Here is a 22,381-nt window from a genome sequence, read left to right as displayed (position 1 = left end):
TTCCTTTTTTTTAACCAGAAGACTTCAGTAATTTCGTATGTGTTTTTTAAAATCCAAATTTATGAAATTTAAAGAACAGTAGTTGCACTAGGCTTAGCAAGATTTCTGCATTTGCACATTTGTGCTCTATAATAAAGTCTAACACATCATAACATATTACATTATTAAGTTGCTCCCCTAGTACACATTAATATGGCATGAGCTATACATATAGTATCTGCTTTTAAATGTTTCATTGGTGGGAAATGGAATTTTCAGATGATCTGCATTTTAATGTAGTGCATGCCTCCAAAGATGCTTTGTCTTGGCTTTGTTTTAATGGACATAAGGTTAAAGTGGATTTCTTGCAACGCTGCCTTGTGATGATGCTGTTTGAAATCTAGAACAGATGACCCAATAGAGTGAGAAGAACTCATTTCATGCACCATGACAACCAAGTTGTAAGTATATAGGATCAGTAAAAAGCTGCTCATGCATATGCTTTGTCAAATGTAATGTTTTGTACCCTGAGGATAGAAAAACATATTCGGTATATACAGTGGAAAATGATGGGTAACAGAAGAGGTCGAGAGGATGCCAGGAATAAAAAAGGATACTTGTATTTTAAAACATATTTTTCATTTTGAATAGGATCCCTGTTTTGATGGCTGGATTCTTTGATAAGGAAGTAAAACCTTGAATATTTGGAAGACATTGTCAGAAAAAAAAGTGATCAGTTTTCTTCAAAATGCAAAGCATCTCCAACTGCATCATCTTGGAGCTTTCCATTGTCTGTCAGTGACTCACTATATCCAACTGTAGCTTTGCATTTTCTCCAAATTTAAGACAGTATGTGACTCATTGACAGACAATAGCAAACGCTCCTCCAGATAGCAGGGGAAGAAGAAACAAACATCTGGGAACTAAGTTGTAAAGAACTAATTTAAGAGTTATATGCCACTGCCCACCTACATCTGTCTCTTGTTTTCCTGCCGAAAGATCTTTATTTACTCTTCCTAAGACAGAGGGAAAAAATATATTGTGCCACAATAGAAATGACAGGCTGGACTTTGGAGCAGCTTTCTCAACCATATATCTCCCAGTTAATATAGTTCCTTGTAACAGGCAACTTTCATTTTTTGCACTTAAAAATAAAAAAGCTGATTTAGCACCAGCTATGTTATAGACACTTATTGCTGCAGTTATTGACATGAATATTGTGTGGGGTTGGTCCTCAGAGAGCTCTCCTTTTCCCTGGAGAGAAGGGAGATCTCCTCAAACTACAGATTTATATTTTGGAAGAATTATCTTCTAAATCTACATTTCCAAACCAGGATATATTCATTTCCTTTGATTATTTATCATGCAAATGGTTTTCACCTTATCGTCTTTATGTTCTTCCTCCAGATTTGCTCCATTTACTCAAGGTTTTCCTTAAAATCCTACACTCAGGTTTTATGGTTTGATTGATTCATACTTCCCATTTATGGCTATTCTGTGAATCATATATTTCTATTTCTCGCTTGTAAGAAGAAATCTCCTTCCTCTATTTCAAGTATATTCACAATAGTAATATGTCTATTTTCTTTCTTCATCTTTCCCAGGTTGTCGAGGCATAAATCAGACAATATCTGCAAAATATAAAGGGATAGCTGCAGCATATAGAATAGTCTATCTAAATGAAAGTTAACTTACACCTCAATATTGACAAAATAGAGTTAGACTTAAAATTAACTCATCAGCTCATTTTAGGTACTTTGAGGATATTCTGCATCAATACTATTTCTCTAATTCTAAATAGCTTGGAGCTTTTCAATTAAACTTTTCAGTTATACAAAGGCAGAAAATAGCTTGATACCTAAAGGTTCATTGCTTCCAGGTAAAACTTTTAAAAGTAAAAATGTTATTAAAATATTAAATGCCCATAAGAGCTTTGTAGACAGTGGCTATGTAGGGCATTGACTGTGTATTTTAAAATTAATTTTAATTCAATTTTCTTCGAGGTATACATCAATGTCTTCATTTTAACATTCTCCTTTCCAGGCCAAGACGACTCAGTGTGGCACACTTTTTTTCTGGTCAATGGCTGGAGCTATACTTATTATATCTCCTTCTGGATTTTTAAAATCAATTTCTTAGTAAGGAATATTGGAGTGACTACTGACTAGATAATTAGCCAAGATAATGGCTTTCTCTAGATATATCTGCACTCCTTAGGCTAGTGAAAAAATGTAACTGTTATGTTTCAACATCTCACTTCCCATGAGCAGCTGATACTTTCAGGGACAAAATAAAATTGCTATGCTCATACATAATCATCACTGAACTAATAATACGATTATCTCTAAGTCTTTGTTGATAAAGATGCCTGCAGTAATATAGCAATGTAGTTTTTGTCTTTGATTTTGGCTGCAATAAAGGCACAGAGGTTTTCATTTCAAAGGAACAATTAGAGAAATGCATGGAATCTTAATTTCTCAATGTCTGAATAGCAAAGGATGACATCTGGCTGTAAGCAGACCAACACGCAATCAAATTAACATTATGAGAATACCACTGGTGATTCCATTTTCTTCCTGACATGAACTATTTTTGAATTCTTTGTCGTTTAAAATATGATCATTTTATTTGGATTCTCTGCCAATGAATTTCATTTCCAAAGGGCATTAAAGCCATAATTGTTTTGAAAAGTGACTCTTTTTATTTCTCTCAACAAGTCTCAGTAGGAATGGCCTAGTGATATTGAGAGTTTCCTATGCTGAGGCTTGTACAACGTTGCCTTCGTCTCCAATTCCCCAGAGGGACTACAGCTTGCCCATCTTTAAGAAGGTAAGAGGCAAGACTATCCTTTCAAAAGGCATAGTGATACTTCCTGCCCCCTGTTAGTCTTTGTGGTATCCTACTATGGTCCTGACATGGACTGCCTCAGCACAGGTCTTGACAGCTGCTTTGACAATAATAGCTAATCAGGAGTATAATCAATTTTAGAAACAGATCTATACAGTCTCACTGCAAAAAGATTGGTATAATTTTCTAATTTATAAGAATTTATGTCCCTGATCAGACTTTTGAGTAACTCTGATATATATGAAATCATGTTACTTTATAAACAACAATCAATATGTTAGCCAATATTTGAATTATAATACAAATATATATGTCAAGAAATTCCAGAAAACCAGTAGACCCTTCAGCAAACAAATAGGTTTGATGGCTATCTTGGCAGTTTTGCCATTTCTCAATACATAAATCTGCATTTCATTCAACATGCTGTTAAGTAATTTTCGTCATTCATTCCTCAAAAGCAAAAGCAAATTGCCTGCCTATCATAATTGCCAAACTACTTCATTGATGTGATGAAAAGTATGCACTGATAAATCTCTTCCCAGCCTAAACTCTAAGTTCCCTGCTCAGAAGAGTAAAACTCTTAATAGCTTCTTAAATTATTCTGTTTTTCTTCTACAAGTTGTCTCTGCAGTTTTAATGTATAGTATGATTGCTTTATGTTTTCTAATTTTAATTATTCATAATATATTTAACATTTTTAAAATGTTTTACTTTTATTGTTAATATGATGGAAAAAACTAGATCGATACAATGGAAATTAATAAAATTAGCTTAGGAAAGTTTTGTTTTCCTAAAACATTGTTGGATGCAGCTCCGATGTGTAAAATAAACATTATGATCAGATATAAGAGAAAGGGAGAACAAAAGAACATGAATTTCATTTTGATAGATATTGTTCTTAATGATATAAGAAACGGAAGAGACCAACTTCAGAAAACAATATTTTCATGAAATGCCCCATGTTTATCTGACACATAGAAAAAATAAAGATTTGAATACTTCAAACCTAAATCTGAATGCTAGAATATTAACTTTCCTTTTAAATATAAGCCTTTTTGTGTGTTACTCTAAATTATATATAGATATTGAGAAGAAACACTGTTCAGTATTTTCATGAAATTCTATGCTTTGTTATGTATGTACGCAATATATAAATAGCCAACATAAAAATGACAATCCTTAGTTTAGAAAATTGAGTATTAGGACACTCAAACTCAAAATGAATAGTCCATCTTGAGGGCATTTGTTCTACAAGTAAACAGGAATAGCAAAAACCACTCTCCATAGAACTCTACCATTTCTCAGGAAAAAAAATGAGTAGTTCTGAAAATGTATTTGGAATTCATATTATTACAAAGAATGAGTTTTATGTATAGATGTGACTATATGTAGAAATAGTCTTCTATTTTTTCATTTCACTTGTTAGAGAGAAAATCCCTAATAACAATCACAGGAAAAGAAGCATAACAAGGAAACTCAGTGAACATAGGTATGTCTAGAACTGAAGATCAGAGAGATTCAAAGTGGAAAAGAGAGGTAAGAGAGAAAGGTAACTGAAATAAAATGCCTTTCTTCCTTGGCAACGCTCAAGCAATATTAGAAAATAAGCAGTGACTGTACAGTGTTAACCTAATGTCTAAATGATGACAACCTAGTCTTCCAATGTCCTCTTCCAACTGCTCCTTAATCCCCCTACTACCCGAAAGAGCAACTGGTTTTCTCTGATGTAGTATCTTCTTTGCCTCTAAACAATTTAAAAATAATAAACTGCCTCAGAAAAATATAAATTATTTTGACTCTAGCCCTTAAAGCCTCTGTTTTAGACTGAAACTATTCTTAAAAGAACTAATCGAAAATTTGATAACAATATCATATTAATATGGTTATATAATTCATTAGTAGTAAAAATTTCAGGCACTGAGACAACCACTGGAAGAGAAAGCGACACTATAATTTTTCTCTAATAATACCTATGGCATGAACCCCATTTATTTTTAGTCTATTAAGCATGTCACAGGAAGGAGGAATGTTAAAAATGTCAATCAGCTTTCATTCATATTCAAAAGGGTGAATAAGCATCAGAAAAATTAAATAATTAAAGAATTGTTAATACTAGCAATGGAAAAATTCAAGTTTAAATGTGTAAATATTCAGGGAATTGAAGCAGAATGAAAATATGAAGTAATAAGTTGAAGATTGTGATACCAGTAAAGGAGAAAATTAATTATGTCAGTGGTTATAAGTAAGAAAAGGTGGGTATTATATTACATTTAACATTATCTTTTCTCTTCTTCATTGTATTAGAAATAAACTTTTCAGGTAATAGAAATAAATTTTTATGAAGTTGTATATCAAATGAAACTGAGAGCTGTTGTGAATAGTGGAACTATGGAATAAAATGAAGAGGAAAGTTCTTTGCTAGGTTGGGGACATTTTTGAAGTACTAAAAAATTGAGAGCCAGATTGGTAAAAAGAGAGAGCCAAGTAAAATGAAATAACAGGATATTATGAGATAAGAAAGTGTTATAAGGAAGAGAAAGCATGACATTCTACAAAATAAAAAGGGCGATTTAACAAAACTTCACATGAATTTGCAGTTCTGCTCCTTGAAAATCTGATATAACTGCATAGAATAGGCAATCAGTGTGTATCAATAATATCCAAATTTCAAAATACCGATGGAAATAATGACTTCTCATATTTTCCCATTCTTCGCTAATGAGATAATTACTTACATTTGGAATATGCATACATAAAACTTTTATTTGGAATGAACTGCATACATGAAAATGCATTTCACTTAGATTGTACTTCAACTTGTCCTGATAGTACTGATTTAAAAAGGCAATTTTAGTACATCTGTTTGTCACCCGTTTCCCTGTTCATTTAAATGAAGATCGACTTGATAGATATTAGTCTGAATATATTTGCTGTTTAGCAATAAATCTTTTAAACTAAACAATCAAGAAAGTTCTCTTGATGTTTAGTGCCCTCATAAAACATGCAGAATATGTAATAACTATTTTCAATATACCAAAGAAGTAGAAAAACTAAAAACAACTTAGCTTTTGATGGTTATAATACATTGCTAATTTTCTTTTAAAGACCATATTTAAGATATTTTGTGAAAGGCGAGTCATAGTAGAAAAAGGTTAATTTAGAAGTGACCACTTAGGGTGCACATTCAATATATGACAAGTGCTGTAAACATTTATTGAGCTTTTTGTGTAAAGGTGGATGGCTGTTAAATTGCTGATGATAGTTGTAATTCTTAGTTGAAATAAATGAAAAAATCCACACCTGCAAGCTTAAATGAAGAATATGAGGGCATTGTTTGGTTACAGGGCCTCTAGAAAATAGCTCAGCAATCTTCTGTCTTTTTCTGAAACAAAATATTAAGGAAAATAGCCTATTAGCTAAAGAACTTGGTAAATTTAAATTAGGAATTCTTCATGGGATTAAAAAGGAGAAAGCAAAATACATAGGTTTAATAAATAACTTATTTAAAACATTTTCAACTGGACAGGCCTCTGTCGATTTGGTAGAGTGGTCAAGAAAAATTAAACAAATGCATATTTTCATTGCAATTAACTATAAATAATAATCGCAATTTGTAATTTGTTCATGGTCATACAGCTAAGAGGCAGAGCCTGTATTTTCGTCCAAAATCCATCCCTCTTTCACCATATATGTTGACTAAAGTACTATTAATTTGATAATTATATAATAACTGCACATATGAGAAACATTCCCCAATCCGGGTCCATCATTTTTTATAAATTTCAGTGTATTTTCTTTCTGAATAATATGAATTGTGCTAAATATAGATCCTTACTCTTTTAGAAATGTAATAATACCTCTTTTATAGGAATCTGTTTTAATGTCTGGTTGAATAATGCATTTAATCCAGTAGAAAAACTACAATAGAAGTTTCATCTGTCTGAACTCCATATAAAATATGTCAAATAGATTCATTCTTGTCAAAATAATATATGTTGCTATTCATAATAATCTAATATTGACTGTTAATGAGTGCTATTACCGAAGAGAATAGTTCATAAGGAGAACACTAAATGGAAAGAAAATGGTTACCCATCTCAATTTTGTATGGTAAAGTACTTGTTTCACTACAAAATTTATGGATTCAGTGTTTACATTTACAATTCCAGGTTCCTTTGGAGAAAATGATGACCATCTCAAAAATGTGAAAACTTATTCATTAAAAGACAATAATGCTAAGAAAACTAGTAAGTCTAAATGTAACTATAAATATAATGGATCTTGAAACAAAAACAATTATAACAATTGTACTCAAATACATGAAAATTATCAGCATTTCTGAGCTTGAAGTGAAAATTACTTGAGAAATTGTGAAATTAAAACACTTTGAACTGATATTATAGAAGACATGCCTTGACAACACACAACATGTTGAAAAGATAAACTCATTTTTAAGCACTATTTGTTAGTGTGAGCCAGTGGTCGTCAAGTGTAAGCCAATGAACATGTCACAATTAAGAGTTTAATTTACAAATATAAAGAAAAGCTCAACAATAACATCAGTTGTTCCATAGAGAACTACAAATTACGTGAGAATTTGTTAGTTATTTAACCGCATCCTTATAGAAGGAGGAAAAAAACAAAACTACAAAGCAGTATTTAGGGAGATTATTTTGTACTCACATGCAAAGCTCCCTTCCTATGCTTGTACCCAGTTCTCCAAATTCTGTAATCTTTCCCAGCCGACATGAAAAAGTTATTTGAGTCTAGCTAATGACCATTCTATTTAAAAGCTTCAGACTATTAATGATTTTACTACCTTTCTTATGACTGTAAAAAAATACAAGTGATATCTGCTTGTGAAACAGTAGGAAAGCTTGAAGATAACTGATGAAACAATAATTTGATGCATATAAATAGAACCATAAAGTCAGAGCAGCATATAGGAAAGGCACACATTTATATACCATGTCAAATCATTTTTCAAAGCTTGACTTGAAAGGGACAACAGCAATAAGCAAGGGAAATGCAGCAAATCTGGTGTTGTAATCTATTTGCTAGAGCTTTCAAAGGAACAAAACAGGGAAACGTTACAGCATGGCAACCGAACCATATGCAGCTAATCTCAGTCATTTACCTTTTAAAAGGGCAAAAAAATAAGGAGAAAAAAAATATCAAGTGAAAAGTAAATACTTGAAAGACTGCTTTACCTCCCCATCTACAAATATCACTGAAGTGGAGTCTAAATGCCTGGCGTTTCTGTTCATACTTGACTCCACTCCAATGTAGCGCATTAAGGGAACGCAGAACAGGCACAGTTCAGATTATGTAAAACAACAGGGCATGCGTGGCAGCCAAGCCTAGTTGTTGAGCACTGTGTGCCGTTCACTTGGCTTATAAAGAGGCAGTCTATGAAAATGACTGTGAGGCTCATCAACTTAAAAGGAATGCAGAGAATATAGCCAGAGTTCAGGAGAGAATGACAACAGTAATGGAGACCGCGGAGGAAACATTAAATAGAGTCATTAGCCTGGAGAAATTTGAGACGCTGCATATTTATCGATCTTTAAACAAATTATGGCTTATCCCTCAAAGGAAAGTAGTCTGTACTATTTACTCTATTGGGCAGCACATAAAGGAAATGAATTTAAATTGCACCATGAGATATTTAAGTTAGACATAAAGAGATATTTCCAGGTAGAGAGAGTGGTTTAAAGATTAACTTTCTCCGGAGGTCATTAAATGTATGCCTTCTTAATTGGGTTATGCATAATATTGTCTCTGATTTTCTATCACATGCTTCCTTCAATGCTGTTACGTTACAGTCCCTGTTATGTTGGTATCATGACAAATTATATTTGTATTATGAGGGAATCTATTTCTTTGACCAAATGCTTTTCATTCTCGCCTTCTAAAATGTGTAAAATATACAAGAAATGAAATCGAAATTCATTGTGCCAGAACAGTGCCTTTTTCTTTGTTCTTTTCTGTAAAGATATTTAGGAAATATTAATATCTCCACATTGATTTTTCACTTTTAGAAATGCTTAAGACAACTTAACTGCTTCTGGGAAGACTGTAATATGGAAGAGCATGCAACAATATTCCAAGCCCTCATTAAACCAGTTTTACAAAGAGTTTAAATCCATTTCACTAGCACCCCACTTCTCCCCATGAATGGTATTGAAAGTGAGTTTGGAGAAGGCTCACTCCACTATGCTTTCCTCCAAGAGAGGTCTGACTGTGGTTTTTCTGCTCATTCTACTCAGGAGGAACATTTATAGCAAGCCAAGATGCCTGGACAGAGTCAAAGCTGGAATCCTTTAACTTGAAGAATACTTTGGGGTGGGGGGTGAGGGTATAGGAAAAAAAACTTAAGTTTAAGAGCTTAATTTTTATGTGCAGGAAACTTTATCCTAGCCATACCATTACTGGGTCCAATCAGATTCCTCAAGGAGAAATTAGAAGACCTTAAACTTTTCAAAGAATCTAGTGAGATCTGTTCCCTAAACACTTCTAGTTCCTATGTTCTAGCTCAAGCTCTCCCCTTCATTTAATTACTCCTCATATAAGAGTCAAGAGGGAAATTTTTTAAATGCAAAAAAACAAATAATTGATTGCACTTGACTTAGATCTTTAAAACCGAATCATTTGTCAAAATGACAATTACTAAAAAGACTAGTTTATCAAATTATAAATATCTAGATCTTCATTGTCCAATATGATAGCCACTAGCTTCATGTGACTAAAGAAAACTAAAATTAAATAAAGTTTAAAAGATACTCTTTTAGTCACACTGGCCATACTTCAAGTGTTACATAGTAACATGTGCTCAGTGGCTACCAGTAGGACAGAACATATATGGAATATTTTCACCATCACAGAAAGTTCCACAGGACAGTGTTGACCTAGACTATAGACAGAAAAGTGTTTCATTGGAGTAGTTCTGACCGGATAAAATATTACCGCTTTGTCTTTGTTTTATTCCTTATAGTATCACCTAATTCTCTGTAATTTGGGTCACAGTTTGTTATTAAAATATGATCCTCAGCACAGTGCTAAATAATTTGTATCCATGTTAATTGAATTCTGCTCTGGTCACTGTCATTGACAAGCAATCTTGGGCAAGCCGTCACTTAATTAGTTCGTTCATTCAGATATTAAACAAGTATTTCTTGGTCATCTGCTATATTGAAGACGCTGTACTGAGCACTGGATAGAAGAGAACCTAAACAAGCCCCTAAACTTGTGGAATTTAAATACCAATAAGCAAAGAAAATAGCATGAGAAAACAATATGTACTATAATAGCACAAAGTATTAACTGCATAATAAAAATAATACAGGGTAAGGGGTAAATAATGAAGTTCTCATTTGAGAAAGCCCTTAATAAAGTAAGGAGTGGGCGGATCATGGTGGCTCAGCAGGCAAGAATGCTCACCTGCCATGCCAGAGGACCCAGGTTCGATTCCTGGTGTCTGCCCATGTAAAAAAATAAATAAATAAAGTAAGGAGTAAGTCATATTCATAACTATATCATGCCCTCTCATGTAACCCTTTAGAAACCTTTAGCCTCTTCTGTCCCTGGGGCTTTTGGACACTTATTCCTCTGAACTACTCTTATTTCAACCAATCCTGGCATGGACTCCATCTACCTTCCCATAGACACAACACTGCCCTAGCACCACTCAAACACCTCTTGCATCCTGCTTTGGAAAGCATCTTCCCTGCTGCACAAGACACTGCCTGAACTCATGGGTACCAAGGGATGGACAACTCCATAGCAGTCTTACTGCACCTCCCTCAATTTCCCATCCTGTTCAGAGTCTTTTCCCTCTCTCTTGCACTGGTACTGCACTCCTTAATTACAGCGTAACACCTAAGGCTTGCCAGAGACATTGCTTTGTGGGGAACCCAGGAAAAGTTACTGGGAAAAGAGCCCTCTCAGCAGAGGGAATAAGGAATTCAAAGTCCTTGAGTTAGGAGCACACTCAGATTGTTGAGAAACAGCTAAATTCTTGGGTACTGGTTTTCATATCTATAAAACATGTGATTGAGCAAATTATTACTTATAAAAATCTGAGGCTGTCATATGTATTTACACATATGTATCCTATATGTATTTACAAGCTTCCATCCAATGTTTCCTCATTTTCTTTATTTGCAATTTTGTAATTTTATATGAGCACATCTTAGGAGTCTTATGTTGTTCTTTGCACATAATGATTGCATTAAAAGCCTTGATGAACTGGCCTACTGCTCTTATAAAACTGCTTTTGAAATTTAAATGAGATTTGATTTCCTCTTTCAGTGATCCAATAACAGGTCAGCATTTTCCAAGCTTTTGTGAACATATGTATCTACTGGGAACCTTATCTAACCATTTTACCCCACAAGCAGTTTCACTTGGTCTGGGTGAAACCCCCATCATCTGTATTTTGAACCAGCACCCCAGACAATTGTGAAGAGTTGCTCCAGTGACCACAATTTGAGCAATGCTGTATTGTGTGCAGTACGAAGAGTAAATTCTATAAGCACACGTGGAATTGTGGCACTCTAGTGGTTTAGAAAGCATGGCTATAAACTATTCCTTTCCATAGGGGATTCCACTTCTGTGGCACAGGCAGGTATAACATAAATAGCTATATACTTTACACTTTAAATATTATTAGTTGATAAAACAATTCACAGAATTCATAAAAAACAACCTGCATTTGACATGTCAAGAGTGAAAATATTTTAGCAATTAATTGCATAGAGCTGTCTCTACTAAAGTTACCCTGGATATTACTATTTAACAATTTTTCACCATGGTAAATGGTAAATCCATTAAAATAATGATTTTTAAAGATGGATGAAGCAGACTGAAAACAGCGGAACTATTATTCTAGTGCAGTTGACATTCACTCTACTCAAGAGATGAACATTTCCTTGTACATTTATAGAAGCACTAAGTTTTAGCAGAGGTTGTGAGATCTGAAAATTATTGCTGAAATATCTAATTATTATTAAAGATATTCAAGATACATGGGGTATTTGGGATATTATATTACCACATCACTTTCTTGTTCAAAACTCTTCAAATAACCCTTCCAACTTGCCTGCAAATTAGGTCCAATTTTCTCAGTTGTCACTCTGTGATCTGATTGTGATTTACTCTTTCTGTTTTATCTCATAGCATCTCCTAACAATGGACACATGCATTCTATACTTGTTTCCAGTAGAGTAATATTTCCCACAGGATATCTCTAAGAACACTAATTTTAGAATATTAATAGGTGATATATTTTAATAAAAATATCTCCAAGGTCAAATGCATTTGGGAAATGCTATAAGCAGAGTTAATCAGGTTTCTTTCCACTTCTCAGAAACTTTAGTAGGCAGTGTGAATTAAGAATAGCTAGGGAGTGGAAGGTGTGTGAAATATTTCTCAAATGAATTTTTTCATGAAACATCTTTCTTTCATGGGGTATCTATTAAGAACAGTGTTCTGAAGGACTCATTTTGGGAAAAATCGAACCTTGGGGTCAAATCCTAATCTTAACATTTCCGACTGATGATTCACCCTGGACAGGTTCAGAATTTTTTTCTTACCTGCAAAATGTAGAGGATTATGTTTAACTTAGAAGACAAATATTAAACACCTAATAGTGATCTCTGTTATATATCAGATGCTCAGTAAATATTAGTTTTGTTACTTTTCCTAAACTTCTGCTAGCTTTTTACAGTTTCTTGGAATATATGTAGCTCTTTACTTTTGGAGGTCAGAAAACTTTGAGACTCTGTTATTTCTATATGCCCCATTCCTTAAAAAAGACTGTTAATACCCATGTACATGCTCTTTATAATTCACATAATTTTTGGCTTCTCTTTCTCTGCTGCAATCCTCAATTCTTCAAATTCCACCCTCCAAATGAAGCTTTCTTTTTATCTTCTCAATTCAAACTAATATCTCCCATTCTTATATTCCCATGGACATATTTCTTGCACCTCTATTTCATATCTTTTTTCCTCTACTAAGTCGCATGTTCTATATGTTCAGATATCAGTTATTATTTACCTAGTATAAACACTATGACTAAAATAAATGTGTAAATTTAAAAATAGAGAAATATTTTATTTTCTGGGAAACTACAAGCTCCAAGATATAGCAACAAAATACAAAAAAACTGATCATCAAGTTCAACAAACTCTCTATGACCTGCTTTTTAAATTAATGTTTTATTTTCTATTACTTTCAGTGTTTATGAGATGATGAAGAAACTTGGTTTATTTATGCCTACTTTTCATCTTTCCATCTCTGTAGGCCCAATATTCTCCTCTGAAATGTTTGTCAGCTTTTCTGGAAAAATTTTTTTCCTTCAGCTTTTCTGGAAAAATCTAAGCTGTATATTTCCCTGGATTCAATATAATATTCATATAGTTGCATTCAAAGCCTGAAAATTATCGTAAAATTAAAATTCCTCCTCTAGATTGCTGCTTAAATCTCAATGTCGAAAAGCAGTATGACAGATTGGAAGAAAGTGTGGATTTATTTGTAGTCAAACACTCTTGGATTAATACCTTTATTTCACCACTTATTTACATGTATGAGCTTGCAATTGAAAGTTTAACCATGTTTCCCAATTTTTTTATCCTGAGGTGAGAATAATATTATTTACTACTATTATTATAAATAGTTAATGAAATAGAACTTAAAGATATAAGTTCTTTATTGGGAGATGAAACTATTTTAAATATCTTATGCATAAATGTAGTTTTATTATTTTAAAAACTCACTTTGTTATTTTAGTACTATTCCGTGTTATTTTCAAATTCCCTATTTGTTTCAATATCATTCAAAGAACGAAAATGTTGATGGTTTCACATGTAGATTAAGTGTGCCTGGGGTTCCAAGGTATCCCTCAGGCTTCATCCCTAGATTTCAGCCCCAAACTCTTTGTAACAACCTCCTCCCTAGCAGCAATTATACATTAAAGTAATTTTTTTTTAAACTTATATTTTCTCTGGAAATAAATTATATCAGTTTGTTCCTATTTAGTTGTTTTAATATAAAGTCCAATTAATCAAAAGAGAAAGCAAGAAGAAATATATACTACTTTTACAAGAGAGAAAGTTATAAGGACATGAATAACTGTTAGGACTCAAAGTGAAAATTGCTTTAATAAATGGCGCATGTTGTACTGACACATCAATGCCCTTTGAGGCCATCACTGCAAATGCATGAATATTAGTGAAACACAGATTTAATACAAGGACAGAGGCAAACTCAAACTCTTACCTCATTGTTACACTAAGAGGCCGGTTTTGATGAACGCATTCTAAACCTAGGTTACCTCTTGTTCCATAAATCAAAAAAGGGCCCACATTTCCTGCTAACGGAAACCATCTTCCGGTTTTAATAAGTGCTTCAATTTGGCTTCAGTTAGAAGATATATGGTCAGAAGAGAGAGAAGCAGAACACTATTTCAGAGGAAGAATGAAGAGGGTGCCATTTAGCCAAAGGATTAGTCCTAAAAGACTAAAAGACAATTCATTTTGGATATAGAAAACAGGTTTTTCCCAGGAGACAGTTTGTAGTGAAGATAATTTGAGGCTATTTCCATTACTGTCCTACTCCTGTCTCAACGTAATATGTTTTTGTCGTATACATCAGAAGTCATAGTTCTTAGAAAATACTAAATGGGGTCAAAATTAAAGTGAAATAATAATAATGACAATTTATAAATGTATATTTTAAATTAATCTAAAGATACAAATTTGTACCTGATATTTTAAGTTCCTGTGGTATCTAGGGAAAGAAAAATATTGTTTCTGTGTAAATAATTTTCCCCCATGAAGAGTGAAGTATTCTGTTTATTTTATCAAGTCTATGTTCTTTCTGTCTCACTAGAATTACCAAAACGACCACTGCTTTCTGCCTGATGCCTGTAGTAATTTTAAGGCCTTTTCACTCTTGGCACAGGTCCCTAAATTGTATACTCTTTTCCTCTCCCTTGAACTGAGAAGGGCATATTTTTACAAGCACCCCAGCTCTTTCACTTTAGAGCAATTGTGTATTCCCAGGTTATACTAATCCTGGTCTCTTCAGAAAACAAGTGTACGTGTATTTTGCAGGTGTCATATCATTTATGACAAAGGAAAAGTGCAACTCCACAGAAACCTCTAAAGACAGAGAGAGATTGGAAATGTTCCCTGAAGTGGAAAAGTGCAGAGGGAATAAAAACAACAGCGTCTCCAGAGGAAATGACCTTGCTTGATTGGATTTGTATTCGTGTTCCCCTCCAAACTAACCCACTCACTTCTCCTAAGCGCTTTGCGCACCTGCACTCCCCATGCTTGTGCTCTTGTTGTTTCCCAAAGTTTCTGTTATTGCCCAGCTGGATTACAGCCAGCTCCGGCTCTCTGAAAATGTTTTACTTGTTCAGAAACTGGGCTTGAACTTTTCTTTTCTTTTTTCTTCTTTCCTCTGAATAAGCATATTATCTATCTTGATTGGTAGTTATTTTCCTTTCTCCCTAGGAAAGTATGCCTTCCCTGCTAGTGAAATCTTCCTTGCTTTCTATTCAGTCCTGTAGTTCAAGTTGGACCTGGCTGCTTCTTACACATCCCATAGCCAACATGGAGTGGCCAGCTGGCATCTGAACAGCACAAGCCGACCCTGTTATCAAGCTTCAGTGGTTAGCCAATTTGAGAACTTCTTGCTGCTTGGTTTGTTTGTGTTTGTGTTTTGTTTTTAACTTGGTATAAAAAATAAAGTGATTCTTTGTCCACATCTTATAACAAATCTGAAAAATGTAACCTTAGGACCTCCCATGGCTAGTGGCCAATCTGAGAAAATAAAACTGGCATGCAGGGAGGAACATGAGAGAGAGAGAGAGTAAGAAAGGAGATTGAGAATCACGGAACGGAGAGTTTGTAATCTTGATTTTAATCATCTATGAGATCCAGCTTTACCCTTGCACCCTTGGGGTTTATGTTAGCTAAAGATGTGCTTATGGATCTAAATTAGTTCAAAATAGATATCTGTACTACAAATTAAGGCTTAGCAACCTAATATCCCAATATCACTCTTTAAAGATATTGCCCTTATATATACAAGAATATTCAAATTCCTTGAGAGCAATGACTATGTCTTATATTTCTTTGCATCCTCTGTGGCATGAGCACAGCAAATGGTTGAGCTAAGAAGATAGAATTCTAAGATTGTTTCCAGCTTTTTGAAGTTGTGTTTTGCTCTCTAATCAAATTCTGGCAAAGGATATAATAAGCAGCTATGGTAGAAAACACCATAGTTGACCTTGTTGGCATTAAAAGTAATGTAGTTGATATTGGGACAGAACATTACCTTTATGTACAGAAATTATTTAGCTCAATTCTCTCGTCTTCCAGATAAGGAAACTGAGGTCTAGAAAGATTAAGTAACTTGTTCAGATGCATGCATATGGAATCAGAATAATGATTAAACACCCAGTCATGTAAGCCTGTATTTGTGTGAAACTTCCCTTAATATTTAAAATGAACTATTAAAGTGAATAATTTGAGAGTAGTATCAACACTGATTTTTCAGATGTGTCTTCATTGGCAACATAAAATTAGATTGGTCAAATGCATTACAGTAAATCATATAAAAGAAGCTAGTGGGTTTTTGTAAGTTTTTTTCATTTCCTACACAAAAAATAAATTTGTTGACTATATATCAGAATGCCTTACTCAACTTTATTTTAAAAAGAGGCAAGAATTAAATGAAACAGGGAAATAGAAAGCTTACCTTTCCTCCCACAGAATAAAATAGGAAATGGGGTATCAAAAGGGATGGAGGGAACATCAAAGATGGTAATAGAGGCAGAAAAAAAAGTAAGAAAAGATCCAGATCCATTCTCTTAAGTCTTTACAACTGTGATTACTTTGGAATAAAGTCATATAGATAAGTTCATTTCCATCAAGTCAAAGTACTAAGTCACGTAGGTTACTCCTACTAGGATAAAAACCTATCTTTTGTTGCACACCTGGCCTTGACAGTTCAAATGATCTTTGTTACGGCAGCTCAGAATATATGAACTATACATAAAATTGGCTGCTTGATTTTTTCATTTGCATATCAAAACTAGGATACATTGTCATCTGCTTCCTTGATGGCAATTGTGTTATCTGAGATCAGGGATTAAACAGTAAGGTTTAGGAATGATTTTGATAGTCTCAATTCTTCTCCCTCATATGAGTAATAAAAAGTTGGAAAGAACTAGAAATATAAAACTTTTGTTTTCAAGTTTAAAATAGAGAAATCAACAAAGCACTCAAGTCACTCGGTAGATAAGTGTCTGTTCTATTATGTATTTCACCATCGGGAGGTCAATTGCTGTTGGCTGGGTTTCCTCACAGGTGAGTTTTCAATTTCTTTAGGAAATATTTCCCTATCTGAATTTTGCTTTTTCTTCCCAGTGTCCCATTTTGACATACTTAAGAGTATGGGTACTTAATAGTTTCTTCCTCATTATTTGAAATTGATATTGAAACCAGCATCGAGGCTGCATGTTGACTTATCCATCAATGTGGAGAGATACATAGATAGATAAGTATATGAATATTCATGATAATTACCATGCCTTTTCAAAGTGTACATGAAACTTCTTTAGATGTATTGTTATCTCAAGTTACAGAAGAACATAGGTGGGGTTTTCTGCCATTCTTATACATCTCACAATTGCATCAAACCTGTTTTCCAGTCATTCGTACTACAATTATCTAACAATCACCTCATTCCTGAGCAAACCTAATAGAAACAATGCATATAATGGATTCAGTAAATAAATAAATACATAAATAATAAAAATGAAACACCTAGTTGGGCCAGATTATGTAGGGTGGATTGTAAATAGAATTGGACTTAGCAGCTAAGTATATGCATATAAATCAAGGCTTTCTCCTGACTATTTGATATCCCTTATTAATTTTTTGGACAAAAGAACTGTGAAAAGATGTCAGTACATTCATTCATTCATACAGCAAATATTTATTGAGTAGCTTATTTATCACAGGCCCTATTACAGAGAGAGATATTTTTTTCCTAGAACTTATGTTAACAGAGAGAGGGCAACAAAAATGAAATTGATTTAAAAAATCAAGTGATATTAAGTATTAAATAGACAATCAAACTGGTGTTCAGTGTTAGGGACTTGGCAGTGGTTTGGATATTTCAGGCTTTTCTGAAGGTGGCTCTTCAGCCAAAGACTAGATAACAAAAGTAAAGTCATTCATGTGATGATCAAAGGAAAGAGCACTCCAGACAGAAAGAACAAGTAGTTAAAGGGCCTTAGGGTGAAAAAGGAAAAGAGCAGTGTGGCTAGGACATAGTGAACTAAATGAAGAATAGTTTGATTGAGATTGAAAAGGTAAGACCAGAAAAATTCTACATTTTGTGGAATATCATAGGTTTCGTAAACCAAGATAAGGTAAGTGGTTTGGGTTTATTTAAACTAAAATAGAAAATCATAAAAGCGTTTTCAATAAGGAATAACAACTTACGTTTTACATAGATGACTCTTGGATTTTTAATGGGTCGAGAGTAGAAGCAGGGATATCAATTGCAAGTATATTGCAAATATCAACACAGGAGAGACGATGGTAGCTTGTCTGAGGGAGTTATTAAAGGTACTCAAGGGTTTGTTTGGGAAATAGAATCAGCATGACATAGTGATAGATGGATGATTAAATCATGAGACAAACTCATAAATTAAGGAAATTTGGTACATTTTTGGCAAAAGCAACCAGATGTATCCGATGCTTTTTTACCAGGTGACAAAGAGTTGGGTAATAGTACGTTTGGAATAGAATTCTATTTTGACAATGTAAAATTTGAAAAGACTATTAGATTTCCATTTTGAATTGCAGATAGATTGTTAGGTATATAATTCGAGATTTGGGGGAAAATCAGGGATGAATGGAGACACATGGGACTTGAAAATGTTACATAACAATATTGTGGATAGAAAGGTTCCTATGGCTCCCAAACTTTTAAAATTTGAATAAAATAGATTGAGGCAGTAAATGAAACTGAGAAGAACCAACCAATGGTGTAGAAGAAAACTCAGACACATTATAGATAATCAGTATTCTCTTTCCTCCCTAAATAATTGCTTTAATTTTTTTTCCATCAGAGTACACTGTAAAAATTTCAAAGTAATACCATCAATCACTTGTTCTTATATTTTTCTAAAATTCCTTATTATAAAAAGCATCTAAGTAAATTTATCACATACTCTTGGACTTTATTGTAGGAAAGTATGACTATCAGTTAGTTATATGGGAGGAATGTGTAGAAGGCAAGCTATAAGCATCATTAACAATTAAGAATACTTATTTAAGGGCATATCATATAATTTTAATACTTATAAACCTACCCAAGATAACAGGACAGTAGATTTGGAGCCACTAGATTTAAACGCCAGCTCTAGCACTTCAAACACTGTGACTTTTCATAACATCGTTTACATAAAGTATGAATTTGGGGAAATAATATGGTGACCACACAGCTCTACCACAGGACCTAAAGCAGGTAAGCCTTTGCTCTAGGATGCCCAATCAATTATTTCTTATTCAACTTTCATTGTCCCATACTGCTTTTGAATGGAAGGGGAATTCTGGGTGGGAGGGTGAACCAAAGAGGAGTTTCCTAGGTCAGTCTTTCCCAGACAGAAGGAGGTCAGGGACCACAAAGGGTGTGCCAACAGAAACACACTGCCCTCAGATGGGGCGATATAAGGGCCAGCAACAGTGTCAAGAAATTTTCCTATGGCTCTTTGAGACTGAGTTTTCTTAATTTGGCAGTTGCCCCATAAACGCAGCACTTTCATTTCCTGAAGTTTTGAGGAAGGGTTCTCTCTAAGAGTCCTCTGTTGCTTTAACCTGAGTCAAGTTGGAAAAACGGCCACCCTCAGAACCTGGCCCCAAGTGATCTGTAGTAGCTGATCAAAAGCAGAGGTCAGAGATCAGACTGTACCCTCGCCCAACCCCCCAGATCTTGGGGAACTGGGTCTTTAGATACTGCCCTGGTAACAGCAAGCTGCACCAGGAACTCACAGCATTGAGGTTCTCACCACTGACTGCCACAAGGCTGGGGGATGGGGGATGTAGTTACTGCACAGAGAATGAAATTCACCGGTATCTTAGTTTCCTAGGCTACTCAAGTAAATGCCATGAAACAATTGGAATTAAACAATGAAAATTTATTCACTCAAACTTTTGAGGCTGGGAAAATGTTCAAATCAAGTCATCATCAAGATGATGCTTTCTTCACAAAAACTGGTGTTCTGGGGCTGACTGCCAGGGACCCTTAACTCCTTTGTCACACGGCAAGGCACATGGCATTATCTCCTGGTCTTTCCTTTCTCTTCCATGTTTCATTGATTTCAGTTTCTGGCTGATTCTTCTGCGGCTTTCTCCATTCTGTCTGAATTTCATTTCACTTATAAAAGGCTCCAGTAAGAGAATTAAGACCCATCCTGAATAAGACCCATCCTGGACACAACTTACGTAAAGAAACCTCAAGAAAAGGTCCTACTTACAATGGATTCATACCCACAGGAATGGATTAAATTTAAGAGCATGTTTTTCTGGGGTATATACAGCTTTAAACCACCACAACTGGTATTTCCTGCAATTTGCCAGCCTCTTTCTCCTGCTCTTCCCTGATGCCACTCAGTGTTCTCATAGACCCCAGTGTTTCCAAATAGTTGAATCAGACAGGACCGGACAGTTTAATAGGTGTTCTGCCAGAGGATCTGATCCCTGGAGCATTTCACCCCACCACCTTCCCACAGTCCTCTTTTCTGCTTCTTTGCTATGTAGTATTTTTTATTGGATGCCAAATATGTTTTATATAGTGCTAGATTTTTTGATATTCTTATAAGTATTGAACTTTTTTCTGGCAGATAGTCAAGTTTCTTGCAGGTTAGTGTGATTGTTCGATCCTTGCTTCTAAATTATTTAATGGCAAATGTAGAGTAGCCTTTATTCTCAGGCTCATTAAGCCCATGTCTAAGATGTGTCCCTTCTAGGATGTCCGCTGAATGTTCATGTATTTATCAAAGGGGGAAATAACAAAAAAGCACCCCTGGTGATTTTTATCTTTATAGCTCACAAGAATGTTTCTTACCTCAGAAGTTCTGCTTCTCTGTACTCATATAATTTTACCCTATGCATGTGCAGATTGGTATTCAGCAAAACACTCAGGGAAACCCTACTGCAGATATCTGCAGTGCTCTCTATTGTTCCCTCTCTTTCTCTGCATTTTCCTCTTCTCAGGTATTCTACTCTGGAAATTCTAGCTTCCATGCACTTCAATCTCCCCTCCTCAACTAGTTCAAGTGTTTAAGTACTGCCAAATTCTAGCATAGAATTTCTTTGTATGGATTAAAGAAGAGATTTCAATAGTAGATATTTGAACTATATACAGGTTGCCTTACTTTAATGCCAATATTTAAAATTGGATACAATTGAGTACATTAATTTTAAAATAATAGTTACATAAAAGCTATTAATGTTTGGAATAAATAATTTTTAAATGTCCTGGAGTAAAGTTAGGTCTGCTATTCCAAGAATAAGACAGAGTAGGAGAGAGTATTTTAAGAAAAACTGTGGGTCTGAGGACATTTAAGAAATAGTATTTTTCTTATCTATGAATATGATTTATACAGTAAATAAATATTTTAGTCAGATACCAATAGTAGAATAATATATTTCTAAATTGATGGTATACTTAAGTTTTTCCTACACTAAACTCCAAAATCATTTGGGAATTAAAATATAGCTTTAGAGATCTGATGGTCATTACAAACCCATAATTACCATATTCAGATTTCATGTCACTACATATCATCTACATGTACAGCTATTCTCTCCATCTAGTTGAGGTCCCTAAACTTTCTATTTAATATCTGTCTTAGTTTGTCAGGGCTGCTGTGACATAGGCTGGTTGGGCTTAAAAAGCAGGAAGTTGGCGGGCCGCGGTGGCTCAGCGGGCAAGAGTGCTTGCCTGCCGTGCCGGAGGACCCCGGTTCGATTCCCGGCCCCAGCCCATGTAAAAAACAAACAAACAAACAAAATATAATAAAACAAGAAAATGTTTAAAAATGTTTCCCTTTCTTCCTCACTTCCTTCCTTCCATCCTTCCTTCTTTCTCTGTCTTTCCTTCCCTTCCTCCCTCTTTCTTTAAAAAAAAAAAAAAAAAAAAAAAGCAGGAAGTTATTGTCGCACAGCTTTGGAAGCTAGAAGTCCAAAATCAAGGTACCAGTACAGCCATGCTTTCTCTAAGTCTGTACTGTTCTGGTTGGGCCTTGCAGATAGTCCATAACTCATTCTCCATCACATGGCCATCTCTCTCCTGTCTCCTCCTACTGTGTTCAGATTTTCTGTTTAAGGACTCCAATCATATTGAATCAGGTCCCACCCTGATTCAGTCTGACCTTACCTTAAGAACATCATCAAATATCCTATTTACAATTTGATTAACATCCACAGTTATAAAGAGTAGACATTATTCCAGACATTGTATTAAA

At 34.4% G+C, this 22,381-nt stretch overlaps 1 long non-coding RNA gene across 2 annotated transcripts; it reads left to right on the top strand.

Moving 5' to 3' along the window:
• Positions 1-401: 401 nt before the first annotated feature.
• Positions 402-15,284, top strand: LOC143676467 (uncharacterized). Of its 2 annotated transcripts, none has more exons than XR_013172103.1 (5): positions 402-440; positions 2,697-2,808; positions 4,253-4,362; positions 6,996-7,073; positions 14,943-15,284. It is a non-coding gene; the product is annotated as an uncharacterized LOC143676467 (long non-coding RNA). The 2 variants fall into 2 exon arrangements; XR_013172102.1 differs by lacking the exon at positions 14,943-15,284 and adding an exon at positions 8,868-9,831.
• The last annotated feature ends 7,097 nt before the right edge of the window (positions 15,285-22,381 follow it).

This window comes from Tamandua tetradactyla, chromosome 3 (genome assembly GCF_023851605.1).
Source record: "Tamandua tetradactyla isolate mTamTet1 chromosome 3, mTamTet1.pri, whole genome shotgun sequence".
Classification (NCBI taxonomy): Eukaryota; Metazoa; Chordata; class Mammalia; order Pilosa; family Myrmecophagidae; genus Tamandua; species Tamandua tetradactyla.
Note: the sequence above shows the minus strand (reverse complement) of the source record. Positions and strands in the feature narration are given on the sequence as shown.